The 22,095-nt window shown below is 46.8% G+C and overlaps 1 protein-coding gene and 1 long non-coding RNA gene across 2 annotated transcripts in view; one reads left to right on the top strand and one right to left on the bottom strand.

Annotated features, from left to right (window-relative positions):
- Positions 1-18,802, bottom strand: part of LOC143769296 (uncharacterized) — a 63,602-nt gene extending 44,800 nt beyond the window's left edge. The window contains exons 1-2 of the long non-coding RNA XR_013214331.1: positions 18,765-18,802; positions 17,981-18,228 (exon numbers count right to left, since the gene is read on the bottom strand). This is a non-coding gene — a long non-coding RNA (uncharacterized LOC143769296). The remainder of the gene's footprint in view (positions 1-17,980; positions 18,229-18,764) is intronic.
- Positions 18,803-18,903: 101 nt separating this feature from the next.
- Positions 18,904-22,095, top strand: part of LOC143766310 (uncharacterized) — a 71,626-nt gene continuing 68,434 nt past the window's right edge. The window contains exon 1 of the mRNA XM_077253892.1: positions 18,904-18,954. The gene's annotated coding sequence lies outside the window, so the exon portion shown is untranslated. The remainder of the gene's footprint in view (positions 18,955-22,095) is intronic.

Genomic DNA, 22,095 nt, shown 5'->3' on the forward strand with positions numbered 1-22,095 from the left:
GTTATCCGGGGTTACCAGCCCTGCTCCTTAAGGTGCGAAGACTTTTCTCGCACATCCGCCGGTCGCCCATACACTATAGCCGTATGCAGAACCATCAGCGATCGTTGAAGCTTCCCCAGCACCGCCTAATAATCGATGTTGCAACAAGGTGGAACTGGTGGAACTGCACATGCTTCAGAGGCTGTGCGAACAGAGGCGTGCTGTAATGTATTTGTGGGAGGATACACATACACGGGCAGGCAGTTGGATGGCAGACATGGAGCTGTCAGGTGTACAGTGGTCGAAGCTACAAGACCTCTGTCAAGTCCTTCAGTGTTTTGAGGAATGCACACGGCTGGTAAGTGCAAATGACGCCATCATATGCATGAGCATCCCACTAATGCGTCTGCTGATGCAAAGTTTGATGCACATTAAGGAGGCGTCTGCAGCCGAGGAGGAGGGAAGCCTTGATGACAGTCAGCCATTGTCTGCCCAGGGAACTCTCCTGGACTAGGTGGCAGAAAAAGAGGAGGAGGAGGATGATGGGGATGAATATTTATGGGAGGAGGAAGCTTCTCAGGGGGCAATAGAAACTGGTGGCGTTGCAAGGTCAGGTACAGGGTTTTTGTGGGAGACAACTGATGTTGATTTGCCAGAAAGTGCTCCTCAACCCAGCACAAGCAGTGAATTGACACCTGGAACATTGGCCCATATGGCTGATTATGCCTTGCGTATCCTAAAAAGGGACCCCCGCATTATCAAAATGATGACCGATGACGATTACTGGTTGGCCTGCCTCCTGGATCCACTCTATAAAGGGAAATTGCAAAATATCATGCCACATGAGAACCTTGAGCAAATATTGGCTACCAAACAAGCAACTCTTGTAGACCGTTTGGTTCAGGCATTCCCAGCACACAGCGGCGGTGATGGTTCTCACACGACCTGCAGGGGGCAACATAGCAGAGGTGTTAGAGGTGCACAAATCAGAAGTGGCGTTGGACAGAGGTTTTATGACCAGGTTGTGGAGTGATTTCGCAATGATCGCAGACACGACAGGTACTGCTGCATCAATTCAAAGTAACAGGAGACAACATTTGTCCAGTATGGTTACGAACTATTTTTCCTCCCTTATCGATGTTCTCCCTCACCCGTCATTTCCCTTTGATTACTGGGCATCTAAAATAGACACCTGGCCTGAATTGGCAGAATATGCATTACAGGAGCTCGCTTGCCCAGCTGCTAGTGTGCTATCAGAAAGAGTATTCAGTGCTGCTGGTTCAATACTGACCGAAAAAAGGACTCGTCTGGCTACCCAAAATGTTGATCTAACCTTCATTAAAATGAACAAATCATGGATTTCTAATTATTTTGCCCCACCTTCCCCTGCTGACACGTAGCTTTCCTGTAAAAAGGTCTTGCTTTTGGCCTCCTCTTACTGACTGCTCCAATTCCTCCATTTGCAGCTGCTGAATGTCCACCATAGGCCATTTTTACACCTCGCTAAATGGGCTGACTCCCCCCACAGGGCCGTGGTCACCACTTGGCGCAAGCACCCATGCGAGTGCCGTTTGCCTGGACAGGTGGGTGTGCCCATTTTTGGGCGACAGCACTGGCACAGGGTCCCTCATAGTACAATGAAGTGTCTCTGGCGGTGGTGGGGCACACCCAACGTCAGACACACCGTCGTAATATGAGGGGCCCTGGGCCAGTACCGCCGACCACGAGTGTTCCCCCCAGCTCAAACAGTGCTCTACCACTTGCAAAACATACCTTTCACTGCTCCACCACTGTTTAGTCTGTGCTGTTAAATCCTTCAATGGCACTGCCAATACAAATTTGTTGAAATGATAGATGATAGTAAAAATATACAGGGGCCCTGCCCTCCATTTAGACCTGTGAATACTGTGAGCGAACTACCACTGTCTGCTACTCAGCAGAGGAACCCACCCCTGTGCCTAGCTATGCCACCTGTTTATTTAGGAACATTTTTTTGCAGACATTTAGCCCACTTTACTATTTTGGCCAACTAACTGTCAGCCACTTCTTCCAGTTGTCCTCCACCGAACAAAGCAATGCTGCCTGTTCACTCCTGTTACCAGTTTTGAACTGCATTTAGCCAACTTTTTTATTGTAGGCCACTCATTACAGCGGTCCTCCACTGATCAAAGCAATGCCGCCCGTTCACTCCTGTTACCAGTTTTGAACTGGATTTAGCCTACTTACTTTTTTGGGCCTACAAACTGTGTCTGCCCCTCATTACAGCTGTCCTCCGCTGAACAAAGCAATGACGCCACTTTACTCCAGTTACCAATTTTGAACTGAATTTAGCCTACATTTTTATTTTAGGCCTACTGCCTGTGTCTGTCTGCGCCACTCGAGTCATTACAGCTTTCCTCCACTGAACAAAGCTGAGCTTCAATCTTCAGGCTTTCGGCCTGTATTTAGAATATGAAACTGCATTTGGCCTACTAGTGTGGTTGGGCCTACTTACGGTGTCTGCCGCTCCTTGGTGTTCTCCTGTACTTTTCTCCTGTTCTTCAATTTTCAGGCTTTCGGCCTATATTTAGAATATGAAACTGCATTTGGCCTACTAGTTTGGTTGGGCCCTACTTAAGATGTCTGCCGCTCCTTGGTGTTCTCCACTGATCAAAGCTGAGCTTCAATCTTCAGGCTTTCGGCCTGTATTTAGAATATAAAACTGCATTTGGCCTACTAGTTTGGTTGGGCCTACTTACTGTGTCTGCCGCTCCTTGGTGTTCTCCTGTGCTTTTCTCCTGTGCTTCAATCTTCAGGTGTCACGCCGTATGCGGTGATAAAGGGGCAGGACGGCATACTGGGACCCGCACCTGTCCCTGCCACTATAATGGGGCCCTGGCTTTCCCTTATCTCAGGGGTACCTATGAAGGTTAGGAGGCCTGAGCCGCCAGCATATCCCTGTCTCCTGTGCAGGCCCTATCAGTGGCCCCCTCTCCCCTCAAAGGAGGTGGACTGCACCAGTGTAACAATACAACAAATAACAGGGTATACAGACAAGGTAACTAATAGTCTCAAACTCACCAAATGCTCACACAACCACAGAGGAAACACAGAGAAGGGAAGAGAAGGAATAAATTAGGAAGGAAAACAGGTTTAACATGCAACCAAAACAGCAGACACCAATCTCTGTAAATAAACCTCCAACTCCAACATTACTCTCCTTCAACCTCCAAGCCAGGCAGTAGAACTGATCACTGACAATAGCTGAAGTCAGGACTGGGTCTATATAGAGGATCAGATTACAAAATCCACTTCAGCTGAGTGACCCAGCTCTCAGCAATAAGGTTAACTCCTGCACTGCTGGCACAAAGCAGCCAGGTCAGAATACAGGTGAAGAGCTCCTGTTCACTGTGTGTGAACGAGGCCCAGAGCGCTGCGGTTCTCTGGAACCTCTCTGTCGCGGTAGCCCCGTGACAGTACCCCCCCCCTTCTACGAGGGACCTCCGGAACCTCAGGACCAGGTTTCTCAGGATGAGCTGTATGAAATGCCCGAACCAACCTAACTGCATGGACATCTGCAGCAGGTACCCACGTCCTTTCCTCAGGACTGTACCCTCTCCAGTGTACCAGATATTGTAGGGATCGAGTACTAAACGAGAATCCATTACCCTGGAAATCTGGAACTCGAGATTTCCATCAACAAGAACCAGAGATGGAGGTGAAGAGGACTGATTGGATGGCGCCACAACCTTTTTGAGTAAGGAGCGATGAAAAACATAATGGATCTTAAATGACTGAGGCAAAGCCAGCCGAAAGGCAACGGAATTCACGACGGCCACAATCCTATAAGGGCCAATGAACCTAGGGCCCAATTTCCACAAGGGAACTCTCAGCTTAATATTTTTCGAGGACAACCAAACCCAATCACCCACACACAGGTCCGGACCTTCCACACGTCTCCGATCAGCCACATTCTTATACCTGGAACCCATCATCTTCAATTTATCAAGAGCCCCTTGCCATACGGACGTGATGGATGAAGAAAACCTCTCCTCTTCAGGAACACCTGAGGAATCCCTCCTATTAAATGAACTAGATTGAGGATGAAAACCATATGCCCCGAAAAACGGGGACTTACCAGTAGACTCATGAGTACGATTGTTTATAGCAAATTCTGCTAACGGTAAGTACTTAACCCAGTCCTCCTGATTCTCTGAGATGAAACACCTGAGATAAGTCTCAAGATTTTGATTTACGCGTTCAGTCTGACCATTGGATTGAGGATGAAAAGCTGAAGAAAACGACAAATGAGTCCCCAGCCCGCTGCAGAAAGCCCTCCAAAACTTAGAAATAAACTGCACGCCACGGTTTGAGACAATATCTGAAGGAATACCATGCAGTCTCACAACCTCCTTGATAAAGACCTGTGCCAGAGTCTTAGCATTTGGTAACGCGGGGAGCGCAATGCAATGAGACATCTTGCTAAATCTATCAACTACAACTAAAATAACTGTATTACCCTCCGAAACCGGTAAGTCAGTGATGAAATCTATTGACAAATGAGTCCAAGGTCTATTGGGAATATCCAAAGGTTGGAGAGACCCAGACGGGCGAGAACGAGAGGACTTGGAACGCGCACACACTCTGCAGGCAGCGACATATTCCTGTACATCATGTCTTACCCCAGACCACCAAAAACGCCGAGTGAGTAGGTCCGCAGTAACCTTACTTCCAGGGTGTCCGGCCAAAACCGAGTCATGATGCTCATTTATGACCCTGAGACGGAGATTAGCTGGAACAAAAAGTTTACCTAACGGACAGGCTGCTGGGGCGTCCCCCTGAGCCTCTGCCACCTCTTTCTCAATATCAGAATTAATTGCGGCGACAACTACACCCTTCTGCAGTATAGGACCTGGTTCACAATTATCCCCACCCCCCGGGAAACAACGGGATAACGCATCAGCCTTGACATTCTTATTTCCTGGCCAGTACGTAATGTAGAAATTGAACCTGGTGAAGAACAGAGACCACCTTGCCTGCCTAGGTGTAAGACGCTTCGCAGATTCTAAATACAACAGATTTTTGTGATCTGTGATCACCATGACAGGGTGAAGTGCTCCCTCCAAAAAAGGACGCCATTCCTCAAATGCCCATTTAATTGCCAACAGCTCCCTGTTACCAATGTCATAATTCTTCTCCGTAGGAGACAATTTTCTCGAGAAAAATGCACACGGACGCCACTTACTCAGAGAAATCTCCTGAGACAATACAGCTCCCACCCCTACCTCAGAGGCATCCACCTCTACCACAAATGGCTGAGTGATGTCAGGCTGTATTAATATGGGTGCAGTGGAAACACTTTTTCAAAGTTTCAAACGCTTTACTGGCCACGCTGGACCATACGGAGAAATCCATGCCTCTCTTGGTGATGTCTGTCAATGGTTTGGCTACCACTGAAAAGTCGTTAATAAATTTGCGATAGAAATTTGCAAAACCTAAAAACCTCTGTAAAGCCTTAAGGTCCTCAGGACGATCCCACTCCAAGACCGCCCTGACCTTAGCCGGATCCATACGAAAACCTGTGTAGGATACGAAATAACCCAGAAACGGAATCTCTTTGACCGCGAACATGCATTTCTCAAGTTTGGCAAACAGTTTACTGTCCCTGAGTACCTGAAGGACCTGCCGTACATGATCCTAATGAGACTCGAGGTCAGGGGAATAAATTAAGATGTCATCGAGATATACCACCACAAACCTACCTATTAAGTGACTAAGTATATCATTGACAAAGTGTTGAAACACAGCAGGAGCATTACTTAACCCAAAAGGCATAACCAAGTTCTCGTAATGTCCCTCTGGAGTATTAAACGCCGTCTTCTATTCATCCCCCTCTTTCATCCGAACAAGATTATATGCCCCCCTGAGATCTAATTTGGAGAACCATTTAGCCCCCGCAATTTGGTTAAAGAGGTCCGGAATAAGAGGGAGTGGGAAAGAATCCCGAACCTGATTTAATTCGCGGAAGTCTAAGCATGGGCGTAAATCCCCGTCTTTCTTCTTAACAAAGAAGAACCCGGCAGCAATGGGTGATGACGAGGGTCTGATATGACCCTTGGCCAGACTCTTTGTGATATAGTCCTTCATGGCCTGTCTCTCTGGGGCAGAGATATTGTATAGCCTACTCTTAGGCAGTTTAGCACCAGGAATGAGAGGTATGGCGCAATCATAAGGATGGTGTGGAGGTAGTTCTCGACTCCCCTCCTCAGAGAATACATCCTCAAAATCTGAGATGAACTCTGGCAAAGCCTGAGAACTCAATCCGGCCAGCCGAGTACCCAGGCAATGTTCCTGACAAAACTCACTCCATCTAGTAATCTCCCGAGTCTGCCAGTCTAACACCGGGTTGTGTAACGCGAGCCATGGTAAACCGAGAACTACAGGCGACGGCAAACCCCCCAACACATAACAATCTGATGACTCAGAGTGCAACGCCCCTATTTGTAGGCTCACCCCACGGACGATCTGAGTGAAAGTCCCCTGACTCAAAGGTGCAGAATCAATGGCAATTATAGGTATGGGTCTAGACAACTCTTGAGTCTTAAGCCCATGTGCCTGAACAAACCCAGCATCAATTAAATTAAACCCTGCCCCAGAGTCCAGAAAGGCAGAGATATTGAACCTACTTTCACCAAGACGAATCTCGGCTGGTAGGAAAAATTGAAGTTTACCTAAGGAGGAAATTAGTACACCTGAGTTGCCAACCTACCCTCAACCCGGGCTCAATAGTTTTCCGGCGATTGTCTTCTAGAAGGACACACATTCACATAATGACCCCTTCTGCCACAAAAAAAACATGCACCTTCCTTACGCCGTACTACTGCAGCCCCCTTAGAACGAGAAGCGCCACCCAACTGCATAGGTTCTCCTAGAGACTCAGATTCTGGTGAGTCCAAATCTGAATTACCCTTGAATAGCGGCGATTCATTAAGTCTCTGGCGCAGGCGGCAGTCCACACGGATCGCAAGAGACATAGCTACCTCCAGTGTGGTTGGTGTCTCCTGTAGGGTGAAAGCATCTTTTACTTTATCAGATAGGCCTGATAGAATTGACTGCGGAGTGCAGGGTCATTCCACATTGTGTCAGTAGCCCATCAATGAAACTCAGAGCAGTACTCCTCTACTGGCCGGTCTCCCTGTGTAAGATGGCATATAGTGGACTCAGCGAGGGAGACGCGGTCAGGATCATCATACACTTGACCTAAGGCTCGAAAAAAACTCCTCCACAGTCCGTAACGGCAAAGTGTCAGCGGGAAGTGAAAATGCCCAGGCCTGGGGGTCACCTTGTAGGAGCGATACTATAATTCCAACCCTCTGCTCCTCTGAATCTGAAGTGTGAGGACGCAACCTAAAATATAATTTACAGGCCTCCCTGAATGTAACAAATTTGTCACGCCCCCCCAGAGAACCTGTCAGGTAACGCAATTTTAGGCTCTAGCGAAGCTTGTGGAGGTGTAGCAACCCCTGCAGTGGCCACTGGAGTGCGCTGCACAACCGCCGAGCGGAGGTCAGCCACCTCTAGACTGAGTTGCTGCATTTGTCCAGCTAAAGCAGCAATGTGGTCCATATTAGACCAAGAAAATTTTTATGGTCAGTGATACTGTCACGCCGTATGCGGCGATAAAGGGGCAGGACGGCGTACTTGGATCCGCACCTGTCCCTGCCACTATAATGGGGCCCTGGCTTTCCCTTATCTCAGGGGTACCTATGATGGTTAGGAGGCCTGAGCCGCCAGCGTATCCCTGTCTCCTGTGCAGGCCCTCTCAGTGGCCCCCTCTCCCCCAAAGGAGGTGGACTGCACCAGTGTAACAATACAACAAATAACAGGTTATACAGACAAGGTAACTAATAGTCTCAAACTCACCAAATGCTCACACAACCACAGAGGAAACACAGAGAAGAGAAGGAATAAACTAGGAAGGAAAACAGGTTTAATATGCAACAAAAAAAGGGATAAACACACCGGCGCTCCCAAAAAGGCTAAACTAGAGAGCTGCAGGTGCCTAAACAGTTACTGTGCTGGATCTGTCATAAAAAAGGACAAAATATATAGATGGATAAGGACACCGCGCTAACTAAATGAGACAATGCATCAATGTCAAATGGACATCTGGCCAGACAAAATGTATAACAAGCTGAAAAAGACGTGCGGCACACTGGAAATGAAAGTGAAAATGCAACTTATGTCCACACTGCAGTGGACGCTGAAAAAAGCAACAGTACCGCAGAGAAAACCAATGTAAGTGCCTAGTAAGGTCACAATAAATCATCAAAGTGTATATATAATAAAAGAGTGTACACTTACTGGATAATGGTATTGTTGCTGTGTGAAATGCTGGCGGTATATGCAGCAAGGGCCGTCAGCGTTCTTTGGATATTGGAACAGAGCCACCAGCGGCTCAGGTGTCTGGCGGTGAAGTGTCCAGGACTGCAGCGCCGGGCGGCACAAGCACCTAGCAACGTAGGGAGCGTCCTCCCTGGTGAATGTGCGCCGCGCGCTCCTGGAACACAGGAGACCAGCACACGTGGACAGGAGAAAAACCGCTACAAAGAGCGGTGAAAAGAGGGGGCGTGGTTGCGGTGACGTCACCAAAAAGCGAAAAAGGCAAGGAGCTAGGGACGGATGCCGCACAGGAGCACTATAGCCTACGCGTTTCGAAGGTCTACGGACCTTCTTCGTCAGGGCAGGTTTAATATGCAACCAAAACAGCAGACACCAATTTCTGTAAATAAACCTCCAACTCCAACACTACGCTCCTTCAACCTCCAAGCCAGGCAGTAGAACTGATCACTGACAATAGCTGAAGTCAGGACTGGGTCTATATAGAGGATCAGATTACAAAATCCACTTCAGCTGAGTGACCCAGTTCTCAGCAACTCAGCAATAAGGTTAACTCCTGCACTGCTGGCACAAAGCAGCCAGGTCAGAATACAGGTGAAGAGCTTCTGTTCACTCTGTGTGAATGAGGCCCAGAGCGCTGCGGTTTTCTGCAATCTCTCAGTCACGGTAGCCCCGTGACATAACCCTTGTATTGAGGTATATTGGAGAAAGATGGCCCTGTGGAACGCTTTGTAACATTCATGGCAAACAAACGCCATGGAGCTCAAGACATGTTCAATGACTTGTTGGAATTTTTGAAGAGACATGACCTAGACCTGGAAAATTGCCGCGGTCAAAGTTATGGCAATGCATCTGCAATGAGTGGCAAATTGTTATGGTCTGGTGATTTGGGAGCGGCATGCGACTAGCTCTGAGCAGGTGGTAACTATACAGACCGCAATCCCTAATCTTAACACAAACACTAGCAGTAGCCGTGGGATGTTCCTGTCACTCCCTGGACACCTCGTCACAGCCGGAGACCTAGCTACCCCTAAAGGTAGAAACAGGAAAGCTATCTTGCCTCAGAGAAAATCCCCAAAGAATAGGACAGCCCCCCACAAATAATGACTGTGAGAGGAGAAGGAAATTACATACGTAGTATGAAACAAGACTTAGCAAAGGATTCCACTTCTAGCTAGATAGATTTAGTAAAGGAAAGTACACTGTGCGGTCAGTAATAAAAACTAGGAAAAAGTCCACTGCAGAAAAATGCAAAAATCTCCACACCTGACTAAAGGTGTGGAGGGCAAACTCTGCTGCCCAGAGCTTCCAGCTTAGCTGAATAGATCCATACTGATAAGCTGGACAAATGAGCAAAACATAGAAAGTGCTAAACAATAAGTCCACAACAAGTGAACTGCAAAAGGACAAGCAAGGACTTAGCTTTGCTGAACTGGTCAGAGTGTCAGAGAAATCCAAAGAGCCGTGACTCCAAGCTGGGACAATTGACAACTGGCATTGATTGAGGGATAAGGCCAGACTAAAATAGCCGAGCCAGTAAGACGATCAGTGAAAACAGCTGCTGATGCTAAATCCAAGAAGCAGCCATACCACTCAAAACCACAGGAGGGAGCCCAAGAGCAGAATTCACAAAAATGCTACTTACAACCACCGGAGGGAGCCCAAGAGCAGAATTCACAACACAAATACAATGGCCTGCAAGCCAAAGTGAGAGAGAAGAACAATCTTGCATCCTGGATTCCTTGTACGGCACACTCTTTAAATCTGGTTGCTTAAAATGCTGTAGAAAGCTGCTCGAGTTCTGTACATTTTTTTGACTTCCTAGAAAAGCTGTTCCTCTTCTTCACAGTTTCAAAGCATCGGCATCAGCTCCTGACTGAGGCTTTGAAAAATATCGACTCAGCAACAGCATTGACTCTCAATTGTGTCACAACAACACGTTGGTCCTGCAGAGCTCTGAGCATAAACAGTCGCACTCAAAAAAGTATCTTCAGAGTTTTTAGCCAAACAAGTGGTTTTTTATTTTGAAAAAACACCAACAAATTATATAGAAAAATTCACCGCAGTGTTGTAAGGTAACGTTTCGACTCTCTGGGTCTTTTTCAAACCTTACTTATGGAAGTAGAAATGAGAAGAGGGCAAAATCCCTGGAAAGAAGCAGGAGTCCCGTTAGGGGCTATCTGTGTGTCGCATCGGGCATCTGCGGTGGTGGTCAGATTTGAGACTTGGTCTCAGATTCATATCTCAATCAAGTATCAATGAGTTTGAATTTCTGGACATAAGCATAAGAAAAGATAAAGACGGCTATCTCAGGACTAGAACCTACCGCAAACCCACGGTTAGCAATAGCCTTTTAAAATGGGGTAGTCACCATCCATTACCCCTCAGAAAAGGAAGAGTTCCAAAGAATAAGAAGGAACTGTTCCATCATGGAGGATTTTAAGGCTAAAGCACGATATTTAAAAATCAGATTTGTGGAAAGGATCTTTCCATCCAATGTTTTAATTCATCCTTGTAGAAGCTAGAGAAAAGTGAAGGTGAATCCGCACTGCCAATGGTATTAAGTGCAGTAAGAGACCATAGAAATTCAAATGCTGTTTTTATTTAACCCGTTTCGAAGCACACCTGCTTCTTCCTCAGTACAAACCACAGAGAATCAGGCAGATCAAGTCTTCTATATACTTAAAAAACCCTGTGGAGTCTGGATGGCGGATTGTGACCTGAAAGGGGAGATATAATCTTACTAGAGCATTACATTTAGAAGTGGAAGATCAATTAAGGATTAGTACACAGTCTGTACGAGAAATCACCTTAAGGGTACATGGCGTGATAGGAAGACCTTTGTTTTTTCAGATGTGCATGCTGTAGCATTTGCAGTTGGACAAGCCCATGCACAACATTTGTCAGTGCCTTGTTTGGAAAAACGTTTTATACTAGGGAATTCTTCAACTGCAAACCATTGGGAGTAATATATGAGGCTACTTGCACCTGTCCATTAATATTATGGAAAGAATGGGGGTGCATATGCAAAAAAAAGGTCATAACATGACGCAAAGGTCTGATTATCTAAGATGTGTGTGCATCTGCCTCTAGGGTTTGATTTGAGCAAACACATAGGCCCTGAAGCAAATAGGAACAGAAGGGATTATTAGCTTAATAAGGTTTTGATCATAAGGAGGCGTGAATGAGCCTCTTACTTGACACAGACTTGTGTATTTAAAGCAAACCAGAACTTCCAGACACACTATGTTGGAATCTTTATCTGTGTTTTTTTTTTCATATAATTATCTGCGTCCCTTGATGAACTATGATATGGGGAAACATGTTGAGGCATGAAAAACAAAAGATAAGTAGCCATTAATAATGAGGTGAAGCCATTAAAAACATTGACTGTAGATTTACGATCAATGATGCTATACAGTTGGAGAGGAAGATTATATCTGACCATCTGGAACCTATAGATGTTGGCCTGTCAGGTGGTTTTTGTATCTATATATCACTACTATTACCAAAAATATTTTCCTGTGTAACCTTTTTGTATCCAACCTTTACGCTCTTTATATGTAACCCTTATTTATCTTACATAAATATCATTACAGGATAATACTTCAGGGTACATTAGGATAGTTTTGTGTTTGCTGTTAAATATACACTACTTACAAAAAGCTAGGGATATTTGGCTTTCGGGCAAATTATATGGAAAATGTAACGCTACATTGATACTTAAATGCCCTACTTTCATGATAAAGTAAAAGCATGCAATGGTGATTTACTAATCTCAAAAAATGTATTGAAACAAAAGATGACAACAGTGGTGGGAATACCCCAACAAAAAAATGTCAATGTGTCCTTAACTTGTCATGTGGCATTGAGCATCAATTGGAGTTATTGTCTGCTGAGGCATTGCATCCCACTCCTCTGTAAGGGTGGCCCTCAGGTCACTGAGCCTCTGAGGTACAGAGTTACGAGCCCCTACACGGTGACTCAGCTGATCCCTATGGCCACAGATTCCAGTTTGAGAGAAAAACCCTGCAGGAAGGTTTTGGGTGTGTCAGTTTTGGTCTTGCAAGCAGGCAGAGCAGACAGCAGAGAGAGCATTACCTGTGTGAGGCAACAAAGAGCAAATTGGTGAAAAGACATGTAGGATAGCTGCGGAGACACCATCACGTGTTTCTCAACGCAAGCAGTGAATAGCCAGACCTTTCCCCGGGAAGGAACAACCACGGGAAGGGCAGCATCCAATAAAGGAAAACATCCAATACAGGAAAACCACCTATGCCAAGCATGGTATCCATCCACAGACAGCTGTTTCGGGGTGTTTGCCCCTCATCAGTGTGGAGTAGGAATCTGGCTATTAGGAGCAGTGCCTAGTAAAAGGCTGTAAAGGCACAGATGATTGGCCTCAGGGAGACCAAAACATCTGAACACCGCGGAGACACCATCACGTGTTTCTCAACGCAGTGATCCAGAACACTGCCCCCATCCCTTATGGGACGCCCTTCCCGTGGTTGTTCCTTCCCGGGGAAAGGTCTGGCTATTCACTGCTTGCGTTGAGAAACACGTGATGGTGTCTCCGCAGCTATCCTACATGCATTTGCATATTTCCCATAAGGGATGGGGGCAGTGTTCTGGATCACTGCGTTGAGAAACACGTGATGGTGTCTCCGCGGTGTTCAGATGTTTTGGTCTCCCCGAGGCCAATCATCTGTGCCTTTACAGCCTTTTACTAGGCACTGCTCCTAATAGCCAGATTCCTACTCCACACTGATGAGGGGCAAACACCCCGAAACAGCTGTCTGTGGATGGATACCATGCTTGGCATAGGTGGTTTTCCTGTATTGGATGTTTTCCTTTATTGGATGCTGCCCTTCCCGTGGTTGTTCCTTCCCGGGGAAAGGTCTGGCTATTCACTGCTTGCGTTGAGAAACACGTGATGGTGTCTCCGCAGCTATCCTACATGCATTTGCATATTTCCCATAAGGGATGGGGCAGTGTTCTGGATCACTGCGTTGAGAAACACGTGATGGTGTCTCCGCGGTGTTCAGATGTTTTGGTCTCCCCGAGGCAAATCATCTGTGCCTTTACAATTGGTGAAAAGAAGCCTGGCACCCTCAGCGTACATGGCAGTGCCGTAGCCCACGACAACGGGTCATGGACTGTCTGTTTTCCCGGCTGTGTTCCAAAGGATCCATTTTACTTTTCTGTCTGTGAGTACGCTGTAAATAAAACAAGACTTTATTTTGAACTTTTGCCGGGTCACTGCAAAGCAAGAACCCCGGTGCTCTAGACAGCCCACAACTGTATACTTAGCCTTTACTGGCTATTAAAATGGAGCACCCTAAAAAAAAAAAAAAAAATGACGTAGGGTCCCCCTATAATTAACACCCAGCAAAGGCTATACAGACAGCTGCGGGCTGATATTAATAGCCTAGGAAGAGGCCATGGATACTGTCCCCCCCTGGCTTTTTATGGTCCCCCATTTTAAAAGCCGGTAAAGGCTAAGTACACAGTTGTGAGCTGATATTAAATTAATAGCCTGGGAAGTTCCATGGGTATTACCCCTTTCTCAGGCTATAAACATCAGCCCCAAGGCTTTCCCTTTGCTGGTTACTAGGTTACTACAATCACGCGGAAGTCCACATTTTTTTTCAGAAGAATAATTTTTTATTAATTAAATACATGTACAGCAACTTGAACACACACTGCACTAATTGTATTTGTCACTAACAGCTATATATTTATCTATTCTATTTGTAGTTACTGTATGTAATCCATCTCTTCTATCCTGTCGGCTCCTGCAGTGATATTATACCAAACAGCACATGAATTGCCAACTTTTCTTCTATGTAATATATATATAGTGTGTGTGTGTGTGTGTGTGTGTGTGTGTGTGTGTGTGTGTGTGTGTGTGTGTGTGTGTGTGTGTCACTGACACCTATATATCTATGCATTTTATATGTATATATCTATTCAATCTATTCTATTCTATACTATCACTGTGACGCCAATCACTTCTCACGGTCAAGCCGTGAGTCAGAGTGGTCAATGAGTCCAAGGTCAGAAGTCAGGAGGGTACGTCATAAACAGAAAGAAGAGACAAAAGCATAGTCAGGTAATGTTCTGAGGTCAGAGTATTGGGAGGATAACGTATCAGAGCAGAAAGGGTTAAACAGGCGGATGGCCAGAACAAAGTCCAAGGTCAGGCAACAGATCAAGCATATAGAACTCAAGGCACAGAGAGCACAAATCTCACTTGTTGAATGTACATCTGTCAGTGGTCTGGGAGAAGCTGCTCAGTTAAGTAGGCATGGCAATCACCCAGGATAGTGAACACTTGGAGACAGCTGACGCCTCCCAGTCACAGATTGTCTAGTCGAGCTGTCAATAAACACACTGACAGCTCAGCACGCCCCTGAACGAGAGTGGATGGTCATGCTGTCAGTAACTGCATCCCAGACACCCTGAGGGGTGGAACTGTGACAGTACCCCCTCCTTTAGGGGGGCCACAAGACCCCCAGGAAATCTTAGATGGAAGGCCCTGACTAACCGATTGGCCTTCACATCTTGAGCAGGGACCTAGGATCTCTCCTCTGGTCCGTATCCCCTCCAGTGGATGAGGTACTGGAGGGAATTATGGACCCTCTGAGAATCCACAACCCTCTGAACCTCAAACTTCAGGACACCGTCTACTGAAATCGGAGGAGGCGGGGATAAGGGGGGCAATGCAGAAGGGGCATATTCCTTTAATAGGGATTTATGGAATACGTTAGGGATGCGAAGGGATGGAGGAAGCTTTAATGTAAATGCCACAGAAATGACCACCTCTAGGAGCTCATATGGACCAATAAATTTTGGACCCAACTTCGCTGACGACACTTTAAGTTTAATGTTCCTAGACAACAACGACACCTTATCCCCAACCTTAAAAACAGGACCCACAGACAGTGTATCGGCCTTTTGTTTTTGGAGAATCTGGGCAGTCCCAATATTCTTTTGAACCTCCCTCCAGACATACCCAAGTTTTTGCACAGTGACCTCCACCCCAGGGCATTCAGATCTAATTCTAGAAAATTTGCCAAAATGGGGATGAAAACCATAATTACACCATTAAACCACCATAATTACAGACGAATGGTGAGGTTTCGGTAGATTGATTTACTCGACTCTTGAAAGCCAACTCAGCGAGAGGTAAAACTAAAGACCGGTCCTCCTGTTGCGTTGCCACAAAGCACCTTAAAATTTGTTCCAAAGATTGATTTGTCCTCTCAGTCTGACTATTGGTTTCAGGGTGGTAAGCAGATGAAAATGACAAGTCAATCCCTAGTTTATTGTAAAAAGCTCTCCAAAATTTAGAGACAAGTCTTTATAGAAGTCTTCCCATCAGAGGCAAATCTGTAAAGAAATCCATGGACAAATGATTCCATGGTCTTTTTAGAATAGCCAACGAAGCCAATTCCCAACTGCTCGGCTATGACTGACTTTGGCACATGCACAGATTTCACAAGCAGATACAAAATCTTTAATATCCTTATGCATGGATGGCCACCAAAAATGTCTAGCAATGGCGTTCCCATGTGCACAGACACCACAGTTTACAAGTAAAAAATGGGCCCAACTGCACCCCGAAAATAGTGCAAAAAACACATAAAAAAAAATTATTATGTGAGGTATTAGTTATATTCTTGCCAAAATACGCAAGCTCATAACCCACGTCAAGGGTCCTCACGCTTATGAGTCCTATCTCTAAACAGCAAAAGCACAAAAAGAGGATTCGGAGATCCTCCAAAAATAGAAAAAACAGCAACAAAAGGCAGATATTCTTACCTGCCTAGGCCTCCAAACAAATGCACTAACAGGATGCAGTGGATCCATGTGGTTAACATGGAAAAAACACAGGTGCAGAATAACTTTTAAACTGTGGTGTCTGTGCACATGGGGTGCATTTGGATAGCGCTGGGCAGGCCCGCCTGATCTAATAGAAGGGTGTCACTACTAGGCCTGCCTGGATGCTGTGCATCTCCATTGTGTGAACAGCGCCACATACAAGTTTTTATGTGCAGCAATGTGCCAAGCAGCCACCCCCTCCATTAGTTTGGTAGCTGGTGAGTGGCTGCCTCATCGGTTATGCTGCACCTGTGTTTTTTCCATTTTAACCACATGGGTCCACGGCATCCAGTTAGGCTATGTTCACACGATGAGGTTTTTGCTGCGGATCCGCAGCGGATTTGCAGCTGCGTATCCGCATCCTTTTTCCATGCAGGGTACAGTACAATGTTACCCTAGGGAAAAAGAAAAACGCTGTTCCCACGTTCCTTTTTTCCGCTGGAAAATCCGCGCTGATTTTCTGCGGAAAAAAAGAAGTACCATGTCAATTCTTTCTGCGGATTCCGCAGCGGGTTTCCACCTGCACCAATAGGAAAATGCAGCTGGAAACCCGCAGTGGAATCCGCAGTAGAAAAAGGACTGAAAACCGCAGTGAAAACCACCGCAGGTTTTGCACTGCGGTTTTCACAAATCAGGACCTGAAAAATCCGCAGCGAAAAAAGGATCGTGTGAACAAGCCATTAGTGCATTTGTTTGGAGGCCTAGGCAGGTAAGAATCTCTGCCTTTTGTTGCTGTTTTTTCTATGGACGTTTTTTCCAGAAACCGGAAATGGATGAAACGTAATGTCATCCGGCACTAATACAAGTCTATGGGAAAAAAAAACGGATCCGGTGGCAACATTCGCCGGATCCGTTTTTTTTTTTAATTTAGCCGGATTGATCCTGACAGCGAACCTGATGTGTGAAAGTAGCCTAAGAGTGATACGATAAATGTATTCTTCAGGCGAGTATGATTAACACACTAAAAACAATATTTAGCAAATTTTGATTTCATTTTTGCACCGCCATATTGAGATGTATAATTTTTTTTTTTTTTTTTTTTCAGGATTAGTCATATTAGGTGATTTTCATCACTAGAATGTTTTCGTTCTACTTGGCTGCCTATATAAGGGTCACGCTTAGATATAAAGGACTCAACTGTCATGATTATGACCATAGGAGTATTGTATATTGTTTGGGTGGGAGGACATTCTCACATTTGCTTTTGGACCCTTTTATGCCCTCTGCTCTTGAAGTACATTCTAGAGATCTGGGGAATTTCCCCAAACATTTGGTCCAGGTCTAAGAGAAAGCTCCACTTTCTACAATTGAAACATGGATGACCAGGAAGCCATAGACCACAGCTGGCAACCTTAGGCGTTCCGCTTACAGGAACGAGGGATAATGCACAGGACATCAGCGGGCAGCAAGAGGACATCACTGCACCTCACCACCTGCAACAGGGCACTGACGTCAAAGGCAAGATGAGGTTTCAGATGATGTGCTCCTCATAGGAATGGTGGGTGGAGAAGAGAGGTTTTATTATTTCTTGTGAAAAAAAGGGGGCACCATTATCTATAAGGGGCACAAAGAGGGTTGTCATTATTGTTTTGAGCTAAAAAGTGGGGTAACATTACACTCTTAAATATTTAAATTTTAAAAACAAAATGGAAAAGTGGAGTTATCAAAATCACAAGAAGAAGAGACAAGTTACTGATCTACAAATGGTGGAAAAATGGGAACAAAATGTTCAAAATACCTAAATTTCTTCGGTCTGGAGTCTGAGCCTAGTGCAGAAATCCCGGCACTTCTAGCCTCATCGCTATTCCTGAGGTTAATTAGGGTTATAATAATATTAATGGAGTCTGAGGAAGGTTCTGCTGCTGAAGGCTCTTGGGCAAATCATCAGAAGCTGCTGCCGGCAGCTCCTGTGTAATCACCGACCAATGACTTGCCAGTGTGTTTTTGTGCTGACAAATGGCTCTTTGGATTCCTTCACGAACAAACCTAGAGGGATTTAACATTGGACATTATGTACCCCACCCCGTAATCTGTACATAATGTAAACATGCCGCTCCGCACACATGTGGCTCCACCACTTACAAACACGGCTCCATACACACGCGGATCCGCTCCATGCACCTTGTACAAACACGCCGCTCCGTACACCTCGTACACATGTGGCTCCACCACCTACAAACACGGCTCCATACACATGCGGCTCCGCTCCGTACACCACACACACTGCTCCGCTCCGTACCCCTCGTACACACGCGGCTCCGCTCCATACACCTCGTACACACACGGCTCCGCACACACACGGCTCCGCACCATACACCTTGTACACACACCGCTCCGCTCACCTCATACACACGCGGCTCCGCTCCGTACACCGTGTACACACAAGGCTCCGCTCCGTACACCTCGTACACACACGGCTCCGCTCCGTACACCTCGTACACACACGGCTCCGCTCCGTACACCTCGTACACACACGGCTCCGCTCCGTACACCTCGTACACACAGGGCTCTGCTACACCCACCCTGTAAACCCCTCCTGACCCCACACATAAACTTCCCCTCATCCAGCACCATGACAACCAGCACAGCAGAGTCCTGCATACACTGAGGCCCCTGATCATGTGACCCCTGACTCCTCCCTCCTGTGACCTCATCACAGGTCCTGTGTGCACAGAGCAGCCATATATGTGGAGTGCGGCTCTGCAGGTGGAGGTAGGTGCTGGAGCCCCGTTATTCTCTATCAGGATTAGCCGCTGGTCACACTCGGCCATTTTCCTTCCCCCGTGCGGTCGGTGCAGTCACTGATACAGTCTGTAGTATTTCCCAGTGATCAGAGGCGTAGCTAGAGTTTCAGCTGAGGGGGTTGGAAGAATCTGAGTGGGCCCCTAACCAGGTAATCCTGACTACAGCTACTGTATGTGGCGCACCCTAATTGTGAGCATAGGGGAACATCACCAGATGACCGCACTGTGACTGAAAATACATCTATATACAAAACCGATCACTGATAGTGTAACAAGGGGTGACCGGGGTCCTGACTGAGCGCACCCACAAGACACAGACACCCCGGCCCCTTGTACATAAAACACGGGATGGACACAGCTTTCCCACAGATGACCTGGTCTCTCTCCAGCCACGGCTGGCCAGATAATTAACCCTCCGTCAGGGGCAATATGTTTCATAACGAGTTTAGGGGCATTGCGCCTCTCCAGCACAGGCTAGAAAATTGGCTATATTTTCCTTTTTTTAAAATTTCAATGCTCTAAAAGTGATCAGTTACCTTAATAGGAATGTAATAAATGAGAAATCATATAATCAGGTGTAAAAAAAAATGTTTAATAACCAGAAAAGTAATATGTTTCTATGTCTTGAGCATCCTCCTCACTCTCTCCATCTTGATCTGTATCAGACACATCTGGACATTCTTCCACATCATCTTCTGAAGCAATGCCACTTTCTTCCCCTACATCTTCTAGCTGTAAGGGGTCTGTATCATAATCAAGCAGTATATTTTGCACTTGCTCAACATGAAGGGCATTGGACAAGTCAAATATTCTCCTCGCCATTTCAGAAGAAAAGCTGAAGCAAGAGAGAGAATATGTGTTAGGGCGCAATGTGCCTGAGAAGCACACTCTTATTTCTAACAAAATCTTCTATGACAAATCCACAAATTTAGCACTAGCTATTCATAAAACAAGCTAAAAAAACAATTGGGATGAATAAAAACAGCAAATTCTAACCGTCAAAGGTGTGACGCATTCAGGGGCAATGAGCCGGAGAAGCCAAAACACTGATATCTGATCTCCTGCAGCTCTGCAGCACAAGAGGCTTCTCAGGTTTCACACAGCCTTTAGGGTACCGTCTCACTATACGATTTACCAACAATCACGACCTGCGATACGACCTGGCCGTGATCGTTGGTAAGTCGTTGTGTGGTCGCTGGGGAGCTGTCACACAGACAGCTCTCCAGCGACCAATGATGCCGAGGTTCGCTGGTAACCAGGGTAAACATCGGGTTACTAAGCGCAGGGCCGCGCTTAGTAACCCGATGTTTACCGTGGTTACCAGCATAAAAGTAAAAAAAAAAAACCGTACATACTCACCATCTGATGTCCGTCAGGTCCCTTGCCGTCTGCTTCCTGCTCTGACTGAGTGCAGCCGTACAGTGAGAGCAGAGCGCAGCGGTGACGTCACTGCTGTGCTGTGCTCTCACTTTCCGGCCGGCAGACAGTCAGAGCGGGAAGCAGACTGCAAGGGACCTGACGGACATCAGATGGTGAGTATGTACGGTTTTTTTTTTTTTTACTTTTACGCTGGTAACCACGGTAAACATCGGGTTACTAAGCGCGGCCCTGCGCTTAGTAACCCGATGTTTACCCTGGTTACCAGCGAACGCATCGCTGGATCGCTGTCACACACCAACGATCCAGCGTTGACAGCGGGAGATCCAGCGACGAAAGAAAGTTTCAAACGATCTGCTACGACGTACGATTCTCAGCAGGGTCCCTGATCGCTGCTGCGTGTCAGACACTGCGAGATCGTAACTATATCGCTAGAACGTCACGAATCGTGCCGTCGTAGCGATGAAAATGCCACTGTGTGACGGTAGTCTTAAAGTTAGGAAGGTACTGGGAGGAGGGTGTTTCCCAGACAAACCACTGAAAATAGAGAAATGAAACTAAGTGAGCTGCGCCTGTCAGATCAGTTGCCCCTGACGGAGGGTTAAAGGGAACCTGTCACCCCCCAGGCATTTGTAACTAAAAGAGCCACCTTGTGCTCTCCTTTATTAGCGTCCCCGGCGCCTGCGCTGTAAGTTCGAAGGAGCAGCGCAACTGTGCATGCCTGAAAAAAAAAAAAAAAGCAACAGCGCAGGTGCCGGGGACGCTAATGAAGGAAGAGGAGGTGGCGCGCAGAGGCCATGAGTGACGGCTGGGAGGCGTCTGTATTAGGGGGGAAAGACGTGCCCCCATGGTGATTTCACGATATGAGGGACAAATTTCAAAAGCGATTAATGCAGCAGTGCCAGGGACCCGAACTAAAAGAGCCACCTTGTCAGACTGCAGCATTGGTGCTGCACAAGGGGGCTCTTTTAGTTACAAACGCCTGGAGGGGTGAAAGGTTCCCTTTAAGTCCAGGCTGACGACTGTGGTCCAACAGGGAAAGCAAACAATAATGAGAACGGAGATGAGTAGAAGAATATAACACCGGCTCTTTCCCTGACACTGTCCACGGCTGTACCCACAACGGCCATGGTAGCCGAGATCAAGCAAGCAGTTCACACTCCGGAATCTGAACGCTTAAAGACCCTTCAGAGAGGGGCCCCTTCCAGAGTCCTGGGGCCCGTGTCACAGTCCTTAATCTTTGGTGCGGGGCAGCAGATCCTCTCCCTCCTGGGAGTCTGGCAATGTCCCTTTTTTGCCCAGGACAGCAGATCCTCTCCCTCCTGGGAGTCTGGCAATGTCCCTTTTTTGCCCAGGACAGCAGATCCTCTCCCTCCTGGGAGTCTGGCAATGTCCTTTTTTTGCCCAAGGCAGCAGATCCTCTCCCTCCTGGGAGTCTGGCAATGTCCCTTTTTTGCCAAGGACAGCAGATCCTCTCCCTCCTGGGAGTCTGGCAATGTCCTTTTTTGCCCAGGGCAGCAGATCCTCTCCCTCCTGGGAGTCTGACAATGTCCTTTTTTGCCCAGGGCAGCAGATCCTCTCCCTCCTGGGAGTCTGACAATGTCCTTTTTTGCCCAGGGCAGCAGATCCTCTCCCTCCTGGGATGCTGGCAATGACCCTTTTTTATCCAGGGCAGCAGATCCTCTCCCTCCTGGGAGTCTGGCCATGCCCCGGCTGTAGTTGCATCTGCTCA

The sequence above is a fragment of the Ranitomeya variabilis genome, chromosome 4 (genome assembly GCF_051348905.1).
Source record: "Ranitomeya variabilis isolate aRanVar5 chromosome 4, aRanVar5.hap1, whole genome shotgun sequence".
Taxonomy (NCBI): Eukaryota; Metazoa; Chordata; class Amphibia; order Anura; family Dendrobatidae; genus Ranitomeya; species Ranitomeya variabilis.